Below are 22,083 nucleotides of genomic sequence, written 5' to 3'. Positions count from 1 at the left end.
TCCTCCCTATTTTTGAGAGAGGAGCTCTCACTGAAGCTGAAGCTGGTACCTGTGTGCTCAGTTTTCCTAAGGGCTCTGGGAATCTGAACTCACATGCTTGTCATTGGACAATAACAATTGAACTTTGCTGACTGAGTTACTGATTGCTATAACTACCACATGTAGGTTTCTTATTACTTAATATTTCTTTAAAGCAGCTATCAATTCATAGACTTAGAGAGTGATTTGATGATAATAAATTAATAAACATAGCTGATTAGAACAGGAGACTAAATGCATATAACTAACTCATAGCTTATCCTCCCTACAGATTTGCAGGAGCAGTCATTCCCAATTCCAATTCCACCATAGCACCATTCATTATTTTGAATACAAAGTTAAAAATAACAATTGGTTCTAAAAATTACAAATAAACATTTCCCTACCTATATCTATATATGATTTATGTTCTTAAGATTACTTTATGCCAAAGTCCCTCACATATTTAGAGTCTCAGTTCAGTGTAAAGAGCAGTAGTTGGTTTCTAATTTGAACAGGAGCCTTAGATATTCATTTTGATTTAATTTTTCAATGATATTTTCCTCAATAGAAGCATGTTTGGAAGAGAAAAAATGTCAATTAGCAACTTCCTCCAGATAAGAAAAAGAACTGGCCTCAAGTCATGATAAGAAGGATGAAGGCACCTTTATTTTGTGCCTTTTCTTCCTATCTAGGGGATGATTTTTGCTCTGTGGGAACTGAACACTATACAATTCGAGCCATATTTTTTTAGAGAAAAATTAAACAGAATTAGTCACAAGTGTGATTATTTAGAATAAGATAAATCACAACAAAAGACACAATTTGAAAACTGACAAATATTAAAAGGAACAACAGGACAGTGAAGGAAAAAGCCCCAATTATTATGAACTTCTCAACATTCCTGTGTAATATCACATTATTTAAATTTTGTGTCATATGAGAGTGATAATGTGATATTTCCTCTAAAAGAACAAAAATATAGTTCTATCTTTGCAGGGATAATGTGAACATGTGATTGTAGTATATATACATAGTTATCGTTCACAAGGCTATTGTTGGTTTATGGGTTTTTGTTGTTTTTGTTGTTGTTGTTCTGTCTTGTTTCATTTTGTCTGAGTAGCCCTGGCTGTCCTGGAACTCTCTCTGCAGACCAGGCTGGCCTGGACCTCACAGAGATCTGTCTGCCTCTGTCTTTTGAGTGCTAGGACTAAAAGTGTGCACCACCACCATCACCCAGCATAGGTTTGTTCTTTATATACAATGGACTTGGATTTTGTAATTTCCACCAAACAGCAAACAAGAGAGAGGAAAAGACCTTGTACATTTATGCTACATTACTATGAATATTCCTACTAGGGGGCATATTCCATTTTGATTAGATGTGAAGGAGAGTGTTTGCAGAAGTCTATATATAGTCATCAGAATTTTTCACCTGCTAACTTCTGGCACCTTCTGTATCCAACCTTTCTTTTCATTGCCCATGGAATCTCAATGCCCTGGGAACACATATTATAATTCTTATGTATTTTATGTATTGCTATTCCTCATTCCACATTTCTTTTTTTTTTTTTTTCCATTTTTTATTAGGTATTTAGCTCATTTACATTTCCTTTTTTCCCCATTTTTTATTAGGTATTTAGCTCATTTACATTTCCAATGCTATACCAAAAGTCCCCCATACCCACCCACCCCCACTCCCCTACCCACCCACTCCCCCTTTTTGGCCCTGGTGTTCCCCTGTACTGGGGCATATAAAGTTTGCAAGTCCAATGGGCCTCTCTTTCCAGTGATGGCCGACTAGGCCATCTTTTGATACATATGCAGCTAGAGTCAAGAGCTCCGGGGTACTGGTTAGTTCATAATGTTGTTCCACCTATAGGGTTGCAGATCCCTTTAGCTCCTTGGGTACTTTCTCTAGCTCCTCCATTGGGAGCCCTGTGATCAATCCATTAGCTGACTGTGAGCATCCACTTCTGTGTTTGCTAGGCCCCGGCATAGTCTCACAAGAGACAGCTACATCTGGGTCCTTTCGATAAAATCTTGCTAGTATATGCAATGGTGTCAGTGTTTGGATGCTGATTATGGGGTGGATCCCTGGATATGGCAGTCTCTACATGGTCCATCCTTTCATCTCAGCTCCAAACTTTGTCTTTGTAACTCCTTCCATGAGTGTTTTGTTCCCAATTCTAAGGAGGGGCATAGTGTCCACACTTCAGTCTTCATTCTTCTTGAGTTTCATGTGTTTAGCAAATTGTATCTTATATCTTGGGTATCCTAGGTTTGGGGCTAATATCCACTTATCAGTGAGTACATATTGTGTGAGTTCCTTTGTGAATGTGTTACCTCACTCAGGATGATGCCCTCCAGGTCCATCCATTTGGCTAGGAATTTCATAAATTCATTCTTTTTAATAGCTGAGTAGTACTCCATTGTGTAGATGTACCACATTTTCTGTATCCATTCCTCTGTGGAGGGGCATCTGGGTTCTTTCCAGCTTCTGGCTATTATAAATAAGGCTGCTATGAACATAGTGGAGCATGTGTCCTTCTTACCAGTTGGTGCATCTTCTGGATATATGCCCAGGAGAGGTATTGCTGGATCCTCTGGTAGTACTATGTCCAATTTTCTGAGGAACCGCCAGACTGATTTCCAGGGTGGTTGTACAAGCCTGCAATCCCACCAACAATGGAGGAGTGTTCCTCTTTCTCCACATCCACGCAGGCATCTGCTGTCACCTGAATTTTTGATCTTAGCCATTCTGACTGGTGTGAGGTGGAATCTCAGGGTTGTTTTGATTTGCATTTCCCTGATGATTAAGGATGTTGAACATTTTTTCAGGTGCTTCTCTGCCATTCGGTATTCCTCAGGTGAGAATTCTTTGTTCAGTTCTGAGCCCCATTTTTTAATGGGGTTATTTGATTTTCTGAAGTCCACCTTATTGAGTTCTTTATATATGTTGGATATTAGTCCCCTATCTGATTTAGGATAGGTAAAGATCCTTTCCCAATCTGTTGGTGGTCTTTTAGTCTTATTGACGGTGTCTTTTGCCTTGCAGAAACTTTGGAGTTTCATTAGGTCCCATTTGTCAATTCTCCATCTTACAACACAAGCCATTGCTGTACTCTTCAGGAATTTTTTCCCCTGTGCTCATATCGTCAAGGCTTTTCCCCACTTTCTCCTCTATAAGTTTCAGTGTCTCTGGTTTTATGTGAAGTTCCTTGATCCACTTAGATTTGACTTTAGTACAAGGAGATAAGTATGGATCGATTCGCATTCTTCTACATGATAACAACCAGTTGTGCCAGCACCAATTGTTGAAAATGCTGTCTTTCTTCCACTGGATGGTTTTAGCTCCCTTGTCGAAGATCAAGTGACCATAGGTGTGTGGGTTCATTTCTGGGTCTTCAATTCTATTCCATTGGTCTACTTGTCTGTCTCTATACCAGTACCATGCAGTTTTTATCACAATTGCTCTGTAGTAAAGCTTTAGGTCAGGCATGGTGATTCCACCAGAAGTTCTTTTATCCTTGAGAAGACTTTTTGCTATCCTAGGTTTTTTGTTATTCCAGATGAATTTGCAAATTGCTCCTTCTAATTCGTTGAAGAATTGAGTTGGAATTTTGATGGGGATTGCATTGAATCTGTAGATTGCTTTTGGCAAGATAGCCATTTTTACAATGTTGATCCTGCCAATCCATGAGCATGGGAGATCTTTCCATCTTCTGAGATCTTCTTTAATTTCTTTCTTCAGAGATTTGAAGTTTTTATCATACAGATCTTTCACTTCCTTAGTTAGAGTCATGCCAAGATATTTTATATTATTTGTGACTATTGAGAAGGGTGTTGTTTCCCTAATTTCTTTCTCAGCCTGTTTATTCTTTGTATAGAGAAAGACCATTGACTTGTTTGAGTTTATTTTATATCCAGCTACTTCACCGAAGCTGTTTATCAGGTTTAGGAGTTCTCTGGTAGAATTTTTAGGGTCACTTATATATACTATCATATCATCTGCAAAAAGTGATATTTTGACTTCCTCTTTTCCAATTTGTATCCCCTTGATCTCCTTTTGTTGTCAAATTGCTCTGGCTAGGACTTCAAGTACAATGTTGAATAGGTAGGGAGAAAGTGGGCAGCCTTGTCTAGTCCCTGATTTTGGTGGGATTGCTTCCAGCTTCTCTCCATTTACTTTGATGTTGGCTACTGGTTTGCTGTAGATTGCTTTTATCATGTTTAGGTATGGGCCTTGAATTCCTGATCTTTCCAAAACTTTTATCATGAATGGGTTTTGGATCTTGTCAAATGCTTTTTCTGCATCTAACGAGATGATCATGTGGTTTTTGTCTTTGAGTTTGTTTATATAATGGATTACATTGATGGATTTTTGTATATTAAACCATCCCTGCATCCCTGGAATAAAACCTACTTGGTCAGGATGGATGATTGCTTTAATGTGTTCTTGGATTCGGTTAGCGAGAATTTTATTGAGGATTTTTGCATCGATATTCATAAGAGAAATTGGTCTGAAGTTCTCTATCTTTGTTGGGTCTTTCTGTGGTTTAGGTATCAGAGTAATAGTGGCTTCATAAAATGAGTTGGGTAGAGTACCTTCTACTTCTATTTTGTGAAATAGTTTGTGCAGAACTGGAATTAGATCTTCTTTGAAGGTCTGATAGAACTCTGCACTAAACTCGTCTGGTCCTGGGCTTTTTTTTTGGCTGGGAGACTATTAATAACTGCTTCTATTTCTTTAGATGATATGGGACTGTTTAGATGGTCAACTTGATCCTGATTCAACTTTGGTACCTGGTATCTGTCCAGAAATTTGTCCATTTCGTCCAGGTTTTCCAGTTTTGTTGAGTATAGCCTTTTGTAGAAGGATCTGATGGTGTTTTGGATTTCTTCAGGATCTGTTGTTATGTCTCCCTTTCCATCTCTGATTTTGTTAATTAGTATTTTGTCCCTGTGCCCTTTAGTGAGTCTAGCTAAGGGTTTATCTATCTTGTTGATTTTCTCAAAGAACCAACTCCTCGTTTGGTTAATTCTTTGAATAGTTCTTCTTGTTTCCACTTGGTTGATTTCACCCCTGAGTTTGATTATTTCCTGCCGTCTACTCCTCTTGGAGAATTTGCTTCCTTTTTTTTCTAGAGCTTTTAGATGTGTTGTCAAGCTGCTAGTATGTGCTCTCTCCCGTTTCTTCTTGGAGGCACTCAGAGCTATGAGTTTCCCTCTTAGAAATGCTTTCATTGTGTCCCATAGGTTTGGGTACGTTGTGGCTTCATTTTCATTAAACTCTAAAAAGTCTTTAATTTCTTTCTTTATTCCTTCCTTGACCAAGGTATCATTGAGAAGAGTGTTGTTCAGTTTCCACGTGAATGTTGGCTTTCCATTATTTATGTTGTTATTGAAGATCAGTCTTAGGCCATGGTGGTCTGATAAAATACATGAGACAATTTCAATATTTTTGTATCTGTTGAGGCCTGTTTTGTGACCAATTATATGGTCAATTTTGGAGAAGGTCCTGTGAGGTGCTGAGAAGAAGGTATATCCTTTTGTTTTAGGATAAAATGTTCTGTAGATATCTGTCAGGTCCATTTGTTTCATAACTTCTGTTAGTTTCACTGTGTCCCTGTTTAGTTTCTGTTTCCACGATCTGTCCATTGATGAAAGTGGTGTGTTGAAGTCTCCCACTATTATTGTGTGAGGTGCAATGTGTGCTTTGAGCTTTACTAAAGTGTCTTTAATGAATGTGGCTGCCGTTGCATTTGGTGCGTAGATATTCAGAACTGAGAGTTCCTCTTGGAGGATTTTACCTTTGATGAGTATGAAGTGTCCCTCCTTGTCTTTTTTGATAACTTTGGGTTGGAAGTCAATTTTATCCGATATTAAAATGGCTACTCCAGCTTGTTTCTTCAGTCCATTTGCTTGGAAAATTGTTTTCCAGCCTTTCACTCTGAGGTAGTGTCTGTCTTTTTCCCTGAGATGGGTTTCCTGTAAGCAGCAGAATGTTGGGTCCTGTTTGTGTAGCCAGTCTGTTAGTCTATGTCTTTTTATTGGGGAATTGAGTCCATTGATATTAAGAGATATTAAGGAAAAGTAATTGTTGCTGCTTTTTATTTTTTTTTTAGAGTTGGCATTCTGTTCTTGTGGCTGTCTTCTTTTTGGTTTGTTGAGTGATTACTTTCTTGCTTGTTCTAGGGCGTGATTTCCGTCCTTGTATTGCTTCTTTTCTGTTATTGTCCTTTGAAGGGCTGGATTCGTGGAAAGATATTGTGTGAATTTGGTTTTGTCGTGGAATACTTTGGTTTCTCCATCTATGGTAATTGAGAGTTTGGCCGGATATAGTAGCCTGGGCTGGCATTTGTGTTCTCTTAGTGTCTGTATAACATCTGTCCAGGCTCTTCTGGCTTTCATAGTCTCTGGTGAAAAGTCTGGTGTAATTCTGATAGGCCTTCCTTTATATGTTACTTGACCTTTCTCCCTTACTGCTTTTAATATTCTGTCTTTATTTAGTGCATTTGTTGTTCTGATTATTATGTGTCGGGAGGAATTTCTTTTCTGGTCCAGTCTATTTGGAGTTCTGTAGGCTTCTTGTATGATCATGGGCATCTCTTTCTTTATATTTGGGAAGTTTTCTTCTATTATTTTGTTGAAGATATTAGCTGGCCCTTTAAGTTGAAATTCTTCATTCTCATCAATTCCTATTATCCGTAGGTTTGGTCTTCTCATTGTGTCCTGGATTACCTGGATGTCTTGAGTTAGGATCCTTTTGCATTTTGTATTTTCTTTGACTGTTGTGTCGATGTTCTCTATGGAATCTTCTGCACCTGAGATTCTCTCTTCCATTTCTTGTATTCTGTTGCTGTTGCTCGCATCTATGGTTCCAGATCTCTTTCCTAGGGTTTCTATCTCCAGCGTTGCCTCGCTTTGGGTTTTCTTTATTGTGTCTACTTCCCTTTTTAGTTCTAGTATGGTTTTGTTCACTTCCATTACCTGTTTGGATGTGTTTTCCTGTTTTTCTTTAATGACTTCTACCTGTTTGGCTGTGTTTTCCTGCTTTTCTTTAAGGGCCTGAAACTCTTTAGCAGTGCTCTCCTGTAATTCTTTAAGTGACTTATGAAAGTCCTTCTTGATGTCCTCTATCATCATCATGAGAAATGTTTTTAAATCTGTGTCTAGATTTTCGGTTGTGTTGGGGTGCCCAGGACTAGGTGGGGTGGGAGTGCTGCGTTCTGATGATGGTGAGTGGTCTTGATTTCTGTTAGTAGGATTCTTACGTTTGCCTTTCGCCATCTGGTAATCTCTGAAGCTAGCTGTTTTAGTTGTCACTGTTAAGAGCTTGTTCTTCAGGTGACTCTGTTAGCCTCTATTAGCAGACCTGGAGGGTAGCACTCTCCTTAGTTTCAGTGGGCAGAGTATTCTCTGCAGGCAAGCTCTCTTCTTGCAGGGAAGGTACCCAGATATCTGGTGTTCGAACCAGACTCCTGGCAGAAGTTGTGTTCCACTCACTAGAGGTCTTAGGATCCCGTGTGGAATCCTGTGTGGGACCTTGCGGGTGTCAGGCTACTCCGCTGGCAAGGTAGCCCGAGGCTCGAGTGGAGCGGAAGGGGCTTGTGCCCCAGATCAGACCCGGGTAGCCTGCTTCCCTATGTACTGCAGTCTCAGGTTCCGCGCGATTGGATTGGGGCAGGCGCTGTGTTTCATTCACCAGGGGTCTTAGGATCCCATGGGGAGTCCTGTGTGGGCCCTTGCAGGTGTTGGGTGAGACTCCGCTGGCAAGGTAGCCCGGGGCTCCAGTGGAGCGGAAGGGGCTTGTGCCCCAGATCAGGCCCGGGTAGCCTGCTTCCCTATGTACTGCAGTCTCAGGTTCCGCGAGATTGGATTGGGGCAGGAGCTGTGTTCCACTCACCAGAGGTCTTAGGATCCCGTGGGGAATCCTGCGTGGGCCCTTGCGGGTGTTGGGCGAGACTCTGCTGGCAAAATAGCCCGGGGCTCGAGTGGAGTGGAAGGGGCTTGTGTCCCAGATCAGGCCCGGGTAGCCTGCTTCCCTATGTACCGCAGTCTCAGGTTCCGCGCGATTGGATTGAGCAGGCGCTGTGTTTCACTCACCAGGGGTCTTAGGATCCCGTGGGGAATCCTGTGTGGGCCCTTGCAGGTGTTGGGCGAGACTCCGCTGGCAAGGTAGCCCGGGGCTCGAGTCTCATTCCACATTTCTATTACCTGGTTCCCACTGAAAAGGTGGGCTTGTTTATGAAAGAAATATCTTTCTTCTCTATGTGTAGAAAAATCCATGACCAATGTGAGCATATTTCATCCCAAGAAAACTAACACAGCAAAAATCAAACTGCACACAACAAGATCCACCAAGTGCCCCAGGATCCATCAAGTGACACCTTGATGCTAACCCTAACCTTAACCCTCACCCAAATCTCACATAAAAGTAGCAGATATAGGATCAAGGTCAAAGTAGCAAAGAACATCTGTCTTAAGGAAATGCAATTTACGTAGCACACAGTCACACTTTTTTTTTCAGAAACATGAGACTATAGGAGGCAGAGATTTCCACAGGTCTTTGGTGATGCTGGAGCAAATGTAAGCCCTGAATGTCAACTTGAGTATTTTTCAAGTTATATTTTCTTGTAACTTCCTCAATAGAAATTAAAGCGTGTGAGCCCATGAAAGACCTCAGCAAGGGATGGTGATCTCTGCCAACTCATCCAAAATCTTTGGATTATGATCTCATCTCCATTTAATATCCAGTGCATGAAAGCACACATATAATCTCAGTGGGGATGTTGGTGATTGCTAGTGATGAGTGTACTAGTGAAGACTCTTACTCCTGATGTATGTCAGTTCTTGGTTCAATCCTCTTTGATCAACTTAATTGCAGATCTCCTTCTGTCAGCTTGAAACTCTGTATTATTCCAAGTATAGGCAAAACCTCTTCCATTTTCATTCCTTTTCAGTACAACAAAAACAAAAGCACAATCACAACTGATAAAGAGAGACAGGACTGTTCTCCAGTCTTCTTAGACTACTAGAATGAAATGTTGTAACTGACTGACCCCTCACCCCTCACCACCACTGAGCACAATCAGTTCTCCCACAGGATTCATCTATCCCATCAAAAACCCTTTCTAGCAACTCCAAAGAATGAACCTCCACTCCACATCAATTCCAAGGGGACCTCTTTCCCTCAAAAATCAAGATTATCTGTTTACCTCTCATCTCTGAGGAAATTCAAAACAAGTAGCTACTATCTCTTGTGTTTTCTCTCCTTTTCCTCCCTTCTCCCAAGCCTTCCAGGAATTCCTCTCTGTTACACCCTGGACCTCAGACAAACTCCCATCGTCTATCCTTCTAGTCCTAACACATCCCATTTCAGATCCTAACCTCTGCCCACAAAGTCTCAGGCTGGCTTTGCATATCAGTTTATTCAAGACCTCCAACAGGAAGAACATTCTTACTCTTCAGGGTCACATGCATTCTCTTGCTGCTGTGGTCCTACAAAACCAGAGGGGACTAGATCTCCTCATGACTGAAAAGGGAAGACTCTCCTTATTTCTCCAGGAGAACTGTTTAAATCAATGGACTGTAGACTGACCAGATTCCTATGGCATAGGATGCTCCTGTTCCTAATCGTCCTCCTTATTTATTGCTCTTGGCCTGAACAAATGCTTACAAACTCCTTTCCATCAAACCAGATGTCCATGATTCCTGGACCACTCTGACTTCAGATGGTGGGTACCAGTCTTTCACCAATGACATCCAACATCCCTAAACAGCAGGAAGTAGCTTGAGAAGTATGATGTCTCTCAGCTGTACTTTTTCCACCTTCATGTCTGAATGCTCCTGCTCACCTTATATATAGACATCCTGGCTTAACTTGCTGCTATCCCTAGTTCCCACTCAGAGACAGCCAGTTTGTGTCTTGGCTTAACAAATCCCTCAAATGAGACTCTGCCATGTGGTGAGACTCTGTGGTAATAACTCTCATGAATCTGAAAACCCTGGGTATCCTTTCATTATAGAAGAAAATCATGTCACCAGGATTAAAGGGCCAGTTGCACTGGACTCCTTTCCTTTCTTTTCCTTTGCTTCGTAGGTGCTAAAGGGCAATAGTTTTGCCACATGTTGTGTGACAAGACTTTTCCTAGGGAAATACAACACACAGGTCTCCTCACCACAGATAGGGAGCTTACAACAGACCATAGTACATATAACACCAAAGTCCAATTCTTCAAACCAGTGAGTCCTATTGGGGTTACTCTGAGTACTATGCATGAGTTACTCACAGGAACAGAAATGACTCAAAGACAGCTGCATCCCCAAAGCTCACCCAGCATGTCTGACAGCTTATAAACGCTGAGGATCTGATACATTCTGTGAATCCCACTGGAACTCAACAGTTAGGAGATTGAAGTTAATAGAACATGGTAAGAGTCTTACTTCTATCAAGAGATGACAGAGATTCTAGACTTATCTTTTGATGCCAGAATAGTTTGTCTTGACAAAATTTCATATAAGCCAATCCTGCTTTCAAATTTGACTTTCCTTTGGGCAAATATTCAACCAGAGTCTGACCCCAATTCTTCCCTAAAGCAATTGTGTAGTATTGAACAAGTCACTAAATCTCTGTGGACTGCTATTTCTTCATTTTAAAATATGGCAGATGATTTCAATTAGCCATCATCAAACCAATATATATATTACAGAAATGAAAACTCAGACTATTTGAACATGAGTTCTTCAAATGTATAAATATAGCAATGTGGCTCTATGGGAAAACAAACCCTGTCTGTTGAGATGGGTCTTTTCAGGGTTAAAAACACCACCTATGGGAATGGCTTTCATTGGGATTTGCTGTGGCTCTTCAGAGTTACAAACCCTGTCTATAGGGATGTGGCCTTTTAGGGTTATAGGCACTGTCTATAGGGATGTGGCCTTTCAGGGTTACAGGCACTGTCTGTGGGGATGTTGTTCTGCAGTTTTAGGAGAAGATGGGTTCATCTTCAGTTCCCATATTTCCAGCTTTCTATACATTGTCCTTGTCCTCCTCCTACTGCATAATTAGTTCTTTTGGTCTTTATGTAAAAGTGCACTCATCACCTATCTCCAATATTATTCTACAAATGTGTCCTGAAATATAAGGATACAGTTCTGTTGACATTTGGGGGCTTTTGAAGGAAGTGCCTCTTTTAGTGAATTACAAGCTTCAATGGGGAGAGCGTTTTAGGTTTTGTAGCACTGGTGGTTTTTAGATAACATTAGAATTAGATTATGTGTGAGGCTCTGGAATCAAAGCTGTGCTCAAATATGGGTGGGCAGAGAGTAGTGGGAAGTTCTCCGTGTCATTAATTTTGTTCTCCCTGGCCTTGTCTGAAGGCAAGGGCTGTGTCAGAACCTGGTAAAAGGGAGTAGAGAACATTAGCAGAGCATATTAAACTTTAGAAATGACTCCACATTTTAAAATTCATATGGTTTTTTCCAACTCTTCTCTCTACTCATCTCATTTCATTTGCTAGCGGGAAGAAACACAGCTTCAAATGGCCCAAGTGGTACAGGTTAATAACGGAATTTCTCCAACTGCCTGAGATGATTAATTCACTGTCATATTTTCCAAGTAAGGTTGTAACGACAGACACAAAATCTTATCTGATTTGTTTTAACTATACTATGAGTTTTGAATATGATACTTAAAACCTATTTTTATCAAACCTTGTCACAAAATGTTTATACTGATTATAGTCAACCCTCTCATAACACATTATAAAATGTTGATATTTTCTATTTCCTGTTAAAACAAATTATAGATGGAGTGCACTCCCCCATGCATTTAAATTTCAGTAATGTGTCTTAATTCTTCATTGAATGCATAGACAATGTTTCCATATGTGTTTAAAAACTAAAATAATTACTTTTTAGCACTGAAACTCATGCTCAAGTGTACCTCTTACAGAGGAAAACTGTTTTTAATTTAGTTTGCTTTTTTCTTTTTACTGTACTTCTTGCTTTAAAAGTTATTGTTTTAGCTTCCAAATATCAACTTTATAATGAATGAAATGGAAAATTGTAAATATTGTTTTGAGGAAATACTGTTTCTGGTACAACAGGTAAAGAAAAAAATATGGGAAAAATCAAAAGCAACCAGCTTTCCCCAGGCTTATCAGAGAACTAAGATTCCAGGAAAATCATTTCTTAAAAGCTGGGTAGCTGAATACGTCTAGAGATTCACACCTAAATAGACTGAAACTCAGGAGTAGAGCTCTCACCTGAAGCCAGGATCAGCAGGAATGCTGGGAACTACACAGGATCAGTTGATGGAGACTCTTAGTAGACTTAGTAGAGAATTAAAGCGTTTACAAGCTCATATCTCAGCGGGGGCCTTTTGTTCTACGCTTTATCTTCAGGAGACAGTATATTTTCACAGTGAATATCCTATAGCTACCAAGGGAGAAAAATTTACTAATGTTGTTGATTAAGTTTTAACTAGTCTTGTAGTTTCTAACCTCACTAACCAAACTTGGGCTCAACATTGTTGTATTATCATAGGGCCATATAATGCTGATTCTCAACCTAACAGAGCTCTGATACAATAATGGGCCATTGCAGCAAGAACTGCTAGCTCCCAGATCAATTTAAGAAATCATTAAGGACATCCTTAAAAACCAGGAAAGACACAAGTATAAAGTAGAGGGAATGTGAGCCCCAACTCAGCGATATATGACCTAACCTCAACCAAGACAAACAGATCTCACCCTAATGGCCCCTCTCTGGGTTCTAGTAAGTCATGTCAGTTCATTTTTTTAAAGCATACTGAACAATATAACAGTAACACGTAGTTTGAAAAAAAAATAAGACTCAGAACTCAGTGCAGAGATTAAAAAAAAAATTGCCAGACTCGAAACCCAATACAACTTTTATTAAGATAGTAAGGGCTATAACAGAAAAATGGACAATATAGAAGAACATATAAATAACATAAGAACCAAAGGGAGACTCACTCTATGAATAAAAAAAATCATTATAATGCAAATGAAGTCTGCCTTTGATTGGCTCATCAGTAGATTGGGTATTGGCCAGGGCAAGAATTAGTCACTTAGTAAAAACATTGAAAAATCCAGAATTGGGTGGTTTGTGTAAAGCAAGGAGATGTTGGCCATAAGCTATATGCTTTGACTAATAAGATCGTAAAGTGGGATCCAAGATATGGTATGATGACCATAGCTTTTAATGCTGTTTTGTGTGCTTGAGATTTCTAACCACGTACACAAAATGTAGTAATAACATGAGGTAGCAGTTGTATTAGCTAGGTTGATTGCTTAATCATGTCAGAATATCTTTGTATATATTCTCTCATAATGTGTACCTTAAAGTAATGAATGTTTTGATCAAATATATTGAAATAAAGCTTGGGGGGGGATGGTGAATTTAAACAACTGTATATAAAACTTCAAGACTGTAATTGAAGGAGAAAAAATACTGGGGAAAAACTGGAATGCTATCTCCAAGAATAGTAGGACCATTGCAACAGGTAGGACATGGGCATAATGGAAATGCCAGCAGAATAGGAAGAAGTGTATGCAGTGATGTTGGCTGCAAATGGTCCAAAGTTACCATCTGCCATACAACCACAGATTCAGGATATTCAGAACACCAACAAGAGTAAATGCTATTGAAAAATGCCACCTCCTATTCAAACTGAAGAAAATCAAAGCCAAAGGAAAATCTTGATACTGTCTGGGATAGTCATGGGAGCAGCAGGAATATTTTATCAATGGAGGAATGTTTAAGGGAAAAAATTAGCCTTGTCTTCAAGTCCATGTGAACCAGAAGAGAATATAGTAATATTAATTCTGCATCAATTTAATATCTCTGTCGGTTTTCTATGTCACAGGGTGTTATGGTAGAATGTTTCTTTAGTTGTCTCCAATCAGTTGCTGCACAGTGTCAAGTCAAACTCACATTTTAGAGACTATCTCCATAATAACTATGGATTTGGAAAATAGTTCTAGCTTTTGTTATTGTTTGTTTTCAATAGCATTTAGTCTCTGATGAATGTTTTAGCCAAGGAAACATTAGTAAACATAGCACAAGAGAGTCTTCCTACACATGAGTATACTAGACTTTTCTTCTTGGAAGCTTCTTTGGGGAAAATTGCTCAGGGAAGAAAAGCCACACACATGGAGAGCTCCAGGAAGAGCAAACACCCTGGGTAACTGCAATTTATATTGTTGTCATAAACCACCACGATCAAAGGCAATTTGGCAAGGAAATGGTTTACTTCAGTTTACAATCCTCAAATCACACCCTATCCCCAAAGGAAGTCCTGGCAAGAACTGAATCAGAAGCCATGGAGGAACACCGTTATAGGCTTGTTCACCATGGTTTGAGAACCTACTCTTTTATACAGTCTAGGGCCACTTACCTACAGGTAGCACTGACCACAAAGGACTGGAAGTTTACATGTCAATAACTAATCAAAATGCCCCACAGGCTTGCCTACAATGCTTTAAGGCTGTTTTCCAAATGTTTGCTTTGGTCTTTTGGTAGAGTTCGTGTTGGTTGTGGTTTGTGGTTGTTAATATCTGCGTAATTATGGAAAAATAGGAGAAGAAGGGGGAGATGTACAGAGGGTCAGGAAATTGAACAGAGGTGTGTAGCAATGGGGGAATCAGCAACTGGGGGTAGCCAACAGCAAGTCCCAGATGCCAGTAAACCAAGAGGCTTCCAGGACCCAACGGGGATGGCATTACCTTAAATACTCAACACAGGGGAGAAAGAACCTGTAGAGACTATATCCAGAGGTTAGGCATGGCCCCTGGTTGAGGGATGGGGCCACCACCCATCTCAAAAATTTTAACCCAGAATTGTTCCTGTATAAAGGAAAATGTAGAGCTGAAATTGAGGGAAAGGTTACCCTACCTGGGGATCTATCCCATATGTAGCCATCAAACCCAGACTCTATTGCTGACACCAAGAAGTGCTTGCTGACAGGAGCTTGATCTAGTTGTCCCCTGAGAGGCTCTACCAGAGCCTGAGCAATACAGATATGGATGCTTGCAGCCAACCCTTGGACTAAACTTAGGGACCCCAATGGAGGAGTTAGGGGAAGGTCTGAAAGAGCTGAAGTGGTTTGCAACCACATAGGAAGAACAACAATATCAACCAACCAGACCCCCCCCCCAGAGCTCCCAGGGACTAAACCACCAACCAAAGAATACACATGGAGGGGCCCATAGCTACAGCTGCATATGTAGCAGAGGATGGCCTTATCTGGCATCCATGTCAGGAGATGCCCTGGGTTCTGTGAAGTCTCCAAGACCCAGCATAAGGGAATGCTTGGGCGGTGAGGCAGGAGTGGGGGAAGTGCACCCTCATAGAAGCATGAGGGGTGGGGCATGAGAAAGGGGGTTTGAGGAGGGAAAACCAGAAAGGGGGATAACATTTGAAATGTAAATAAATAAAATAACCAATAATAGAAAAGAAAAAAAGAAAAATAGAATTCCTAGTTCTTACAGACTGATGCTTACAAAATGACCTGCACAGAGATTGTAGAAATCTCTCATGCCTTTTGGTAGGTATATTTTGCTAGACCTGTGAGGGGAAATTCCAAATTGCAGGGCTTCAGCTGTGTTGGTTTTCAGATGCCCATACTCTCTTGCTACTGTGGTATTTGTCTGCTATATGGGAGTCTTCTGGAACAGCAGCCCTATGTCTAGCTGGCTCTTGTTCTTAGTAACACCCACAGATAGCAAATGGACCAAATCCTGAAGTGTTCCAAGACAGATGAGCAAGAGACAAAAGCCTGTCCTTCAAGCAGTACCTTCGTTTATTCAGAAGTCTCAGGGTCGTTGAGGAGAATCAAGGGATTGCAATGTTTGCTTTGTTGGCAACACACTTGGTTGAAAGTGAGATTGTGATGGTATGATACCTCAGATTTTCCTACTGGTTGCAATTTGACTGAATTTGCCCCTGTCTGACTACAGCCTTTAAGTGGTTTCCTTATTTCTCACAGAGGGAACTGGCCCATGAATTGTTCTCCCATCAATGTGTCCACGGGTGAAAGGAAAGCTGCAACTTTCCATTCTGAAATCTTGTGATGTCCTTTCCTAGCCTTATTTCTTGTTAAAATATTTGCATCTTATTTGGGGGGCAATTTATATTAAAGAATGTGTAACTCTAAGGATAATGATTTGCCTATAATATGAGTAAGAAGACATTCAGGACAGGCTGGAGACTCAGGCTGTGGGGGAGCAAATTGGTCCAACTCATTCTCAGAGGCATGAATGGAAGGACAAAGGGAACTGTAGTTCTGTGTCCTTATCTAGGAGTAGACCTTGGATGGCTAGTCTAGAGCTGTAGCCAATACCTCAGAGGAGTCAAGGTGTAACTTCTTTTTTTTTTTTTAATTGGTTATTTTATTTATTTACATTTTTTTTCTTTTTTTTCCATTTTTTATTAGGTATTTAGCTCATTTACATTTCCAATGCTATACCAAAAGTCCCCCATACCCACCCACCCCCACTCCCCTACCCACCCACTCCCCCTTTTTGGCCCTGGTGTTCCCCTGTACTGGGGCATATAAAGTTTGCAAGTCCAATGGGCCTCTCTTTCCAGTGATGGCCGACTAGGCCATCTTTTGATACATATGCAGCTAGAGTCAAGAGCTCCGGGGTACTGGTTAGTTCATAATGTTGTTCCACCTATAGGGTTGCAGATCCCTTTAGCTCCTTGGCTACTTTCTCTAGCTCCTCCATTGGGAGCCCTGTGATCCATCCATTAGCTGACTGTGAGCATCCACTTCTGTGTATACTAGGCGCCGGCATAGTCTCACAAGAGACAGCTACATCTGGGTCCTTTCAATAAAATCTTGCTAGTGAATGCAATGGTGTCAGCGTTTGGATGCTGATTATGGGGTGGATCCCTGGATATGGCAGTCTCTACATGGTCCATCCTTTCATCTCAGCTCCAAACTTTGTCTCTGTAACTCCTTCCATGGGTGTTTTGTTCCCAATTCTAAGGAGGGGCATAGTGTCCACACTTCAGTCTTCATTCTTCTTGAGTTTCATGTGTTTAGCAAATTGTATCTTATATCTTGGGTATCCTAGGTTTGGGGCTAATATCCACTTATCAGTGAGTACATATTGTGTGAGTTCCTTTGTGAATGTGTTACCTCACTCAGGATGATGCCCTCCAGGTCCATCCATTTGGCTAGGAATTTCATAAATTCATTCTTTTTAATAGCTGAGTAGTACTCCATTGTGTAGATGTACCACATTTTCTGTATCCATTCCTCTGTGGAGGGGCATCTGGGTTCTTTCCAGCTTCTGGCTATTATAAATAAGGCTGCTATGAACATAGTGGAGCATGTGTCCTTCTTACCCGTTGGTGCATCTTCTGGATATATGCCCAGGAGAGGTATTGCTGGATCCTCTGGTAGTACTATGTCCAATTTTCTGAGGAACCGCCAGACTGATTTCCAGAGTGGTTGTACAAGCCTGCAATCCCACCAACAATGGAGGAGTGTTCCTCTTTCTCCACATTCACGCCAGCATCTGCTGTCACCTGAATCGATCCATACTTATCTCCTTGTACTAAGGTCAAATCTAAGTGGATCAAGGAACTTCACATAAAACCAGAGACACTGAAACTTATAGAGGAGAAAGTGGGGAAAAGCCTTGAAGATATGGGCACAGGGGAAAAATTCCTGAACAGAACAGCAATGGCTTGTACTATAAGATCGAGAATTGACAAATGGGACCTAATGAAACTTCAAAGTTTCTGCAAGGCAAAAGACACTGTCAGTAAGACAAAAAGACCACCAACAGATTGGGAAAGGATCTTTACCTATCCTAAATCAGATAGGGGACTAATATCCAACATATATAAAGAACTCAAGAAGGTTGACTTCAGAAAATCAAATAACTCCATTAAAAAATGGGGCTCAGAACTGAACAAAGAATTCTCACCTGAGGAATACCGAATGGCAGAGAAACACCTGAAAAAATGTTCAACATCCTTAATCATCAGGGACATGCAAATCAAAACAACCCTGAGATTCCACCTCACACCAGTCAGAAGGTGTAACTTCTAAAGACTTGACTTTTCTCCCTGGACTGTGGTTATCAGTTGGTAGACAACTGTACCTGAAGTATCCCATATTTGTCTGACTTAGCTCTCTGATGTCTTTGGGTGTTTTCCTCCTAGCTAGTAGTATAGAAGCATATAGTGCTATGCTTCTTAATAAACTTGCTTGGCATAAGTCATCAGCTTATACAAGACCTCCTGGTCCAAGTTGTCTGTTTCCTCTTCTTTATTTCTCATCCACTCTCTTCACACTCAACAACTCAGAGTGGAGGAGCTGGTTCCTGCCAGTTTAGATCACCATGCTACACTATCCAGGCGACATTATTGAGCATCTTTATAGTTAGCATGCAATTATGTGACAGGCCACAGATATACTTCTGTTGCCTTAAGGCTGTTTTCCAGATGTTTGTTTTGCTCTAGGTTAGCTCTAGGTTGCCATTCATCTTCAGAGCCTGAAAAGAGAGAGTGGTGAGTACCTCGGCTTAACATCAACCTGGTTTGCTGTTGAATCATGGGTTAGACTTTTGTTAGCTTTTTATGGCTTATATTCCATTGTATGTCGTGCTCTATTTCTTTTACAATTTTAAGAGACAATTTAATTGGTGAAATATTTGTAAGAATTTGATATATATTTGTAATGTATAATGACCAAATCCCAAAATTAGTTCCCTTTTGTCAAATATTTATCATCTCTATGAGGTAGTTTACTTTATGCTTTTCAAATTATTTGAAATATATAATGAATTGGAAACTATAGTTAGCCTACTCTGATATAAAACCCTAGAATGCATTCTACCTAACTGTTTTCTGGTAGTCATCATCTGACCTCTCTCTAACCCTCCTCAATTCGGCCATTCTCTATATTTAATGTCCCCTATTCTGCTTGTCATTCTATAAGAGCAGCTGCTGATAATCATCTTGATTACCAGTGTACACATCACTTGCTTCCATTTCTAATTATTTAAATAGTGGAGTAGTTAATGGAGAAGCACACTTCTCTTTAACATAAGGACTTGGTTTCTTTTGGTTTTATTCAGAGTAGTAGAATAACTGAACCATAGTGTATTCCTATTTTCAGTTTTAAAGAAATGAACCTACTTCATTCTTTAGTGGCTGTGATAGATAGTTTTATGTCAACATGAAACAAGCTAGGGTCATTTGAGAGGAGAAAAATTCAAGTAAGAAAATGTCCTCCACAAGATTAAGATGTAGAAGGAGTTATAGAGACAAAGTTTGGAGCTAAGACGAAAGGATGGACCATCCAGAGACTGTCCCACCTTCGGGTCCATCCCATAATCAGCCACCAAGTGCAGACACTATTGCATATACCAGCAAGATTTTTCTGAAAGGACCCTAATATAGCTGTCTCCTGTGAGGCTATGCCAGTGCCTGGCAAATACAGAAGTGGATGCTCACAGTTATTTATAGGATGGAATACAGGGCCCCCAATGGAGAAGCTAGAGAAAGCACCCAAGGAGCTGAAGGAGTCTGCAACCCTATAGGTGAAACAACAATATGAACTAACCAGTACCCCCAGAGCTCGTGTCTCTAGCTGCATATGTAGCAGAAGATGGCCTAGTCGGCCATCACATGGAAGAGAGGCCCCTTGGTCTCGCAAACTTTATATGCCCCAGTACAGGGGAACGCCAGGTCCAAGAAGTGGGAGTGAGTGGGTAAGGGAGCAGGGCGGGGGAGGGTATAGGGGACTTTTGGGATAGCATTTGAAATTAAATGAAAATATTTAATAAAAAATTTTTTAAAAAGAAAAAAAGAAAATATCCTTTACAAGATTAAGCTGTAGGCAAACCCGTAGGGCGTTTTCTTAATTAGTGATCGATCCGGGAACCCAGCCCATTCTGTGTGGCTCCATTCCTGGGTTCTATATAGAAAGCAAGCTGAGCAACCTATGAGGAGAAAGCCAGTAAACAGCACCCCTCCTTGACCTCTGCATCACCCCCTACCTCCAGTCTTCTGCCCTTATCCTGACTTCCTTCAGGGATGTACTATGATGTGGAAGAGTAAGCCAAATACACATTTTCTTCTCCAACTTGCTTTTTGTTCATGGAGTTTCATCACAGTAATAGAAACCCTAAGACAGTGGTCATTCTAATTTGCATCCCACCAATAGGCCGCAGAGTTGCTCTCTCCCTATAGCCTTACAAGCATTTCCTAGTTTGCTTGTCTTTTTGATGTTAACATTCTAACTGGTGTGAGACAATCGCCTAATGTGGCTTTGATTTGCATCTTCGAAAGATTAGTGATTTTAATAAAATCTGTTTTTAATAGCTCATTGCAACATATATCTTCTCAACAACATCAGAAAGGCACTCCAGAGATGGAGGTGAATATCTTTCAGCAATGAAAGATTGGAAACATTCAGACTTGAGAGTAGTGCTAGCATTTTAGGATGAAATCCTAGCTATTATCTGATTATAGGGCTCATGCAACTTTGAAAACTCCTACTTTAATGAGGCCAATAGTGTCACAAAATTCTGTATATTTTGCAGATATTAGGAGCTGGTGTATGCTAAATTTTCCTGTTGCAGTTAACCTATATCCTTAGAAATATAAAGTTGTCAGAGGAATGCTCTGGACTGCAGTTGTAGCAATACTTAATGGCTTTAATTTAACCATGTCTTATAAACAGGAGTTGCTTGCTTATACACATGTGACTGTGGTAGTTTCACTTGGAAGGCCACAGCCTCTAGCTGATTACCTTCTCCTGCGCAGTAGCCCAGCCAGCCACTCGCTCTCTACACAAATTCAAAATCCCTTAAATAATTCATGCTTTCCTGTGAATTTGTAGAGTTAGTTGGTTGTCCTACCTCTATAGTTCTTGTGTGTGTGTTCTTAGTTTATGGTAATCTTTTATACAGAAATGCATTTGTCCTCTCTGTTAGCACATGACCAGTGGTGCTGTTTAAAAATGTTTGAAAGAAGAATTCTCTCTGTTTGAATACAGCCACACTAGCTCACTTGACCTCAATCACAGGCAAACAGAAGAATTTTACCTACTGGCAAAGACTTGGAAGTATGACACAAGAAAGACCATATATAATCAGCTTCATCAGAAATGGCCACAGGTCTACTTAGAGTGCACTGTGGTCCACAGACCAAGAACGCTGTGGGAACTCCATCAAAAGTCCATCATCACAACCCCATGGCAGTTACACAGAGCTTGTCTTGCAATAGCAAATGAAACCTGTAGTTTTAGGGCTTTCCTGCTTCCATTTTGGTATAACATGACAGCAGGCCAGGCAGGAAGGCTGATAAACAACAGTGCTTGGTAACACTGGAGAGCAGGCCTGATGCTTGCCCTTTCCTAGCAACAGAGCAGCCACCTTTAGCTTCAAGAGATATAAAACGCCTTCAACCCATCGTTTGCTATTATGCTGCAGCATCTAAGTCTCACCCACGTGTTTATTTCTAACCTTCCCGGATCTTCTACCTCTGCTTCTTATGCTTGCAGCTACTGCTATAGGAGAGTATTACAGCAAACAATCAATATCAGATTAGCAGTCTGAGGCTCTATATCACCAGGAGGTGATTGAAGTACCCTGCTGAGCAGCATGGGTTTTTCTTTTAAATTGTTGCAGCAGTGACTATCATTTTTGTGTGAGGTCTGGACTGAGTTTTCATGGTGTTGAATGAGGCAATTTTGTTTCCCAGACACCTGAATGTGAAAAGAAGCTTCTAGATATTTCCTCATGAGGGAGACGGCTAACTAGGCTGGTCACTTGAGCCGTAAAGTAAAAATGGATGGTCTTCTGAGATCCTGACTCCAAACACACACACACACCCTTTAAAATCCTTGTTTTACTGTATAATTGCTAGCGTAGGTATTTTATTTTCTATAAAGATTTTGAAGGAATGTGCTTTTGTCAGGAGAAAGAACACATGTCTCATATCATACACTAAACAGCTCCCCCTCAGAAAAGTTTGCTTTCCAATTATCATTGATAAAGATTTGTGATT

The sequence above is a fragment of the Mus musculus genome, chromosome 6 (assembly GCF_000001635.26).
Source record: "Mus musculus strain C57BL/6J chromosome 6, GRCm38.p6 C57BL/6J".
NCBI lineage: Eukaryota > Metazoa > Chordata > Mammalia > Rodentia > Muridae > Mus > Mus musculus.
Note: the sequence above shows the minus strand (reverse complement) of the source record.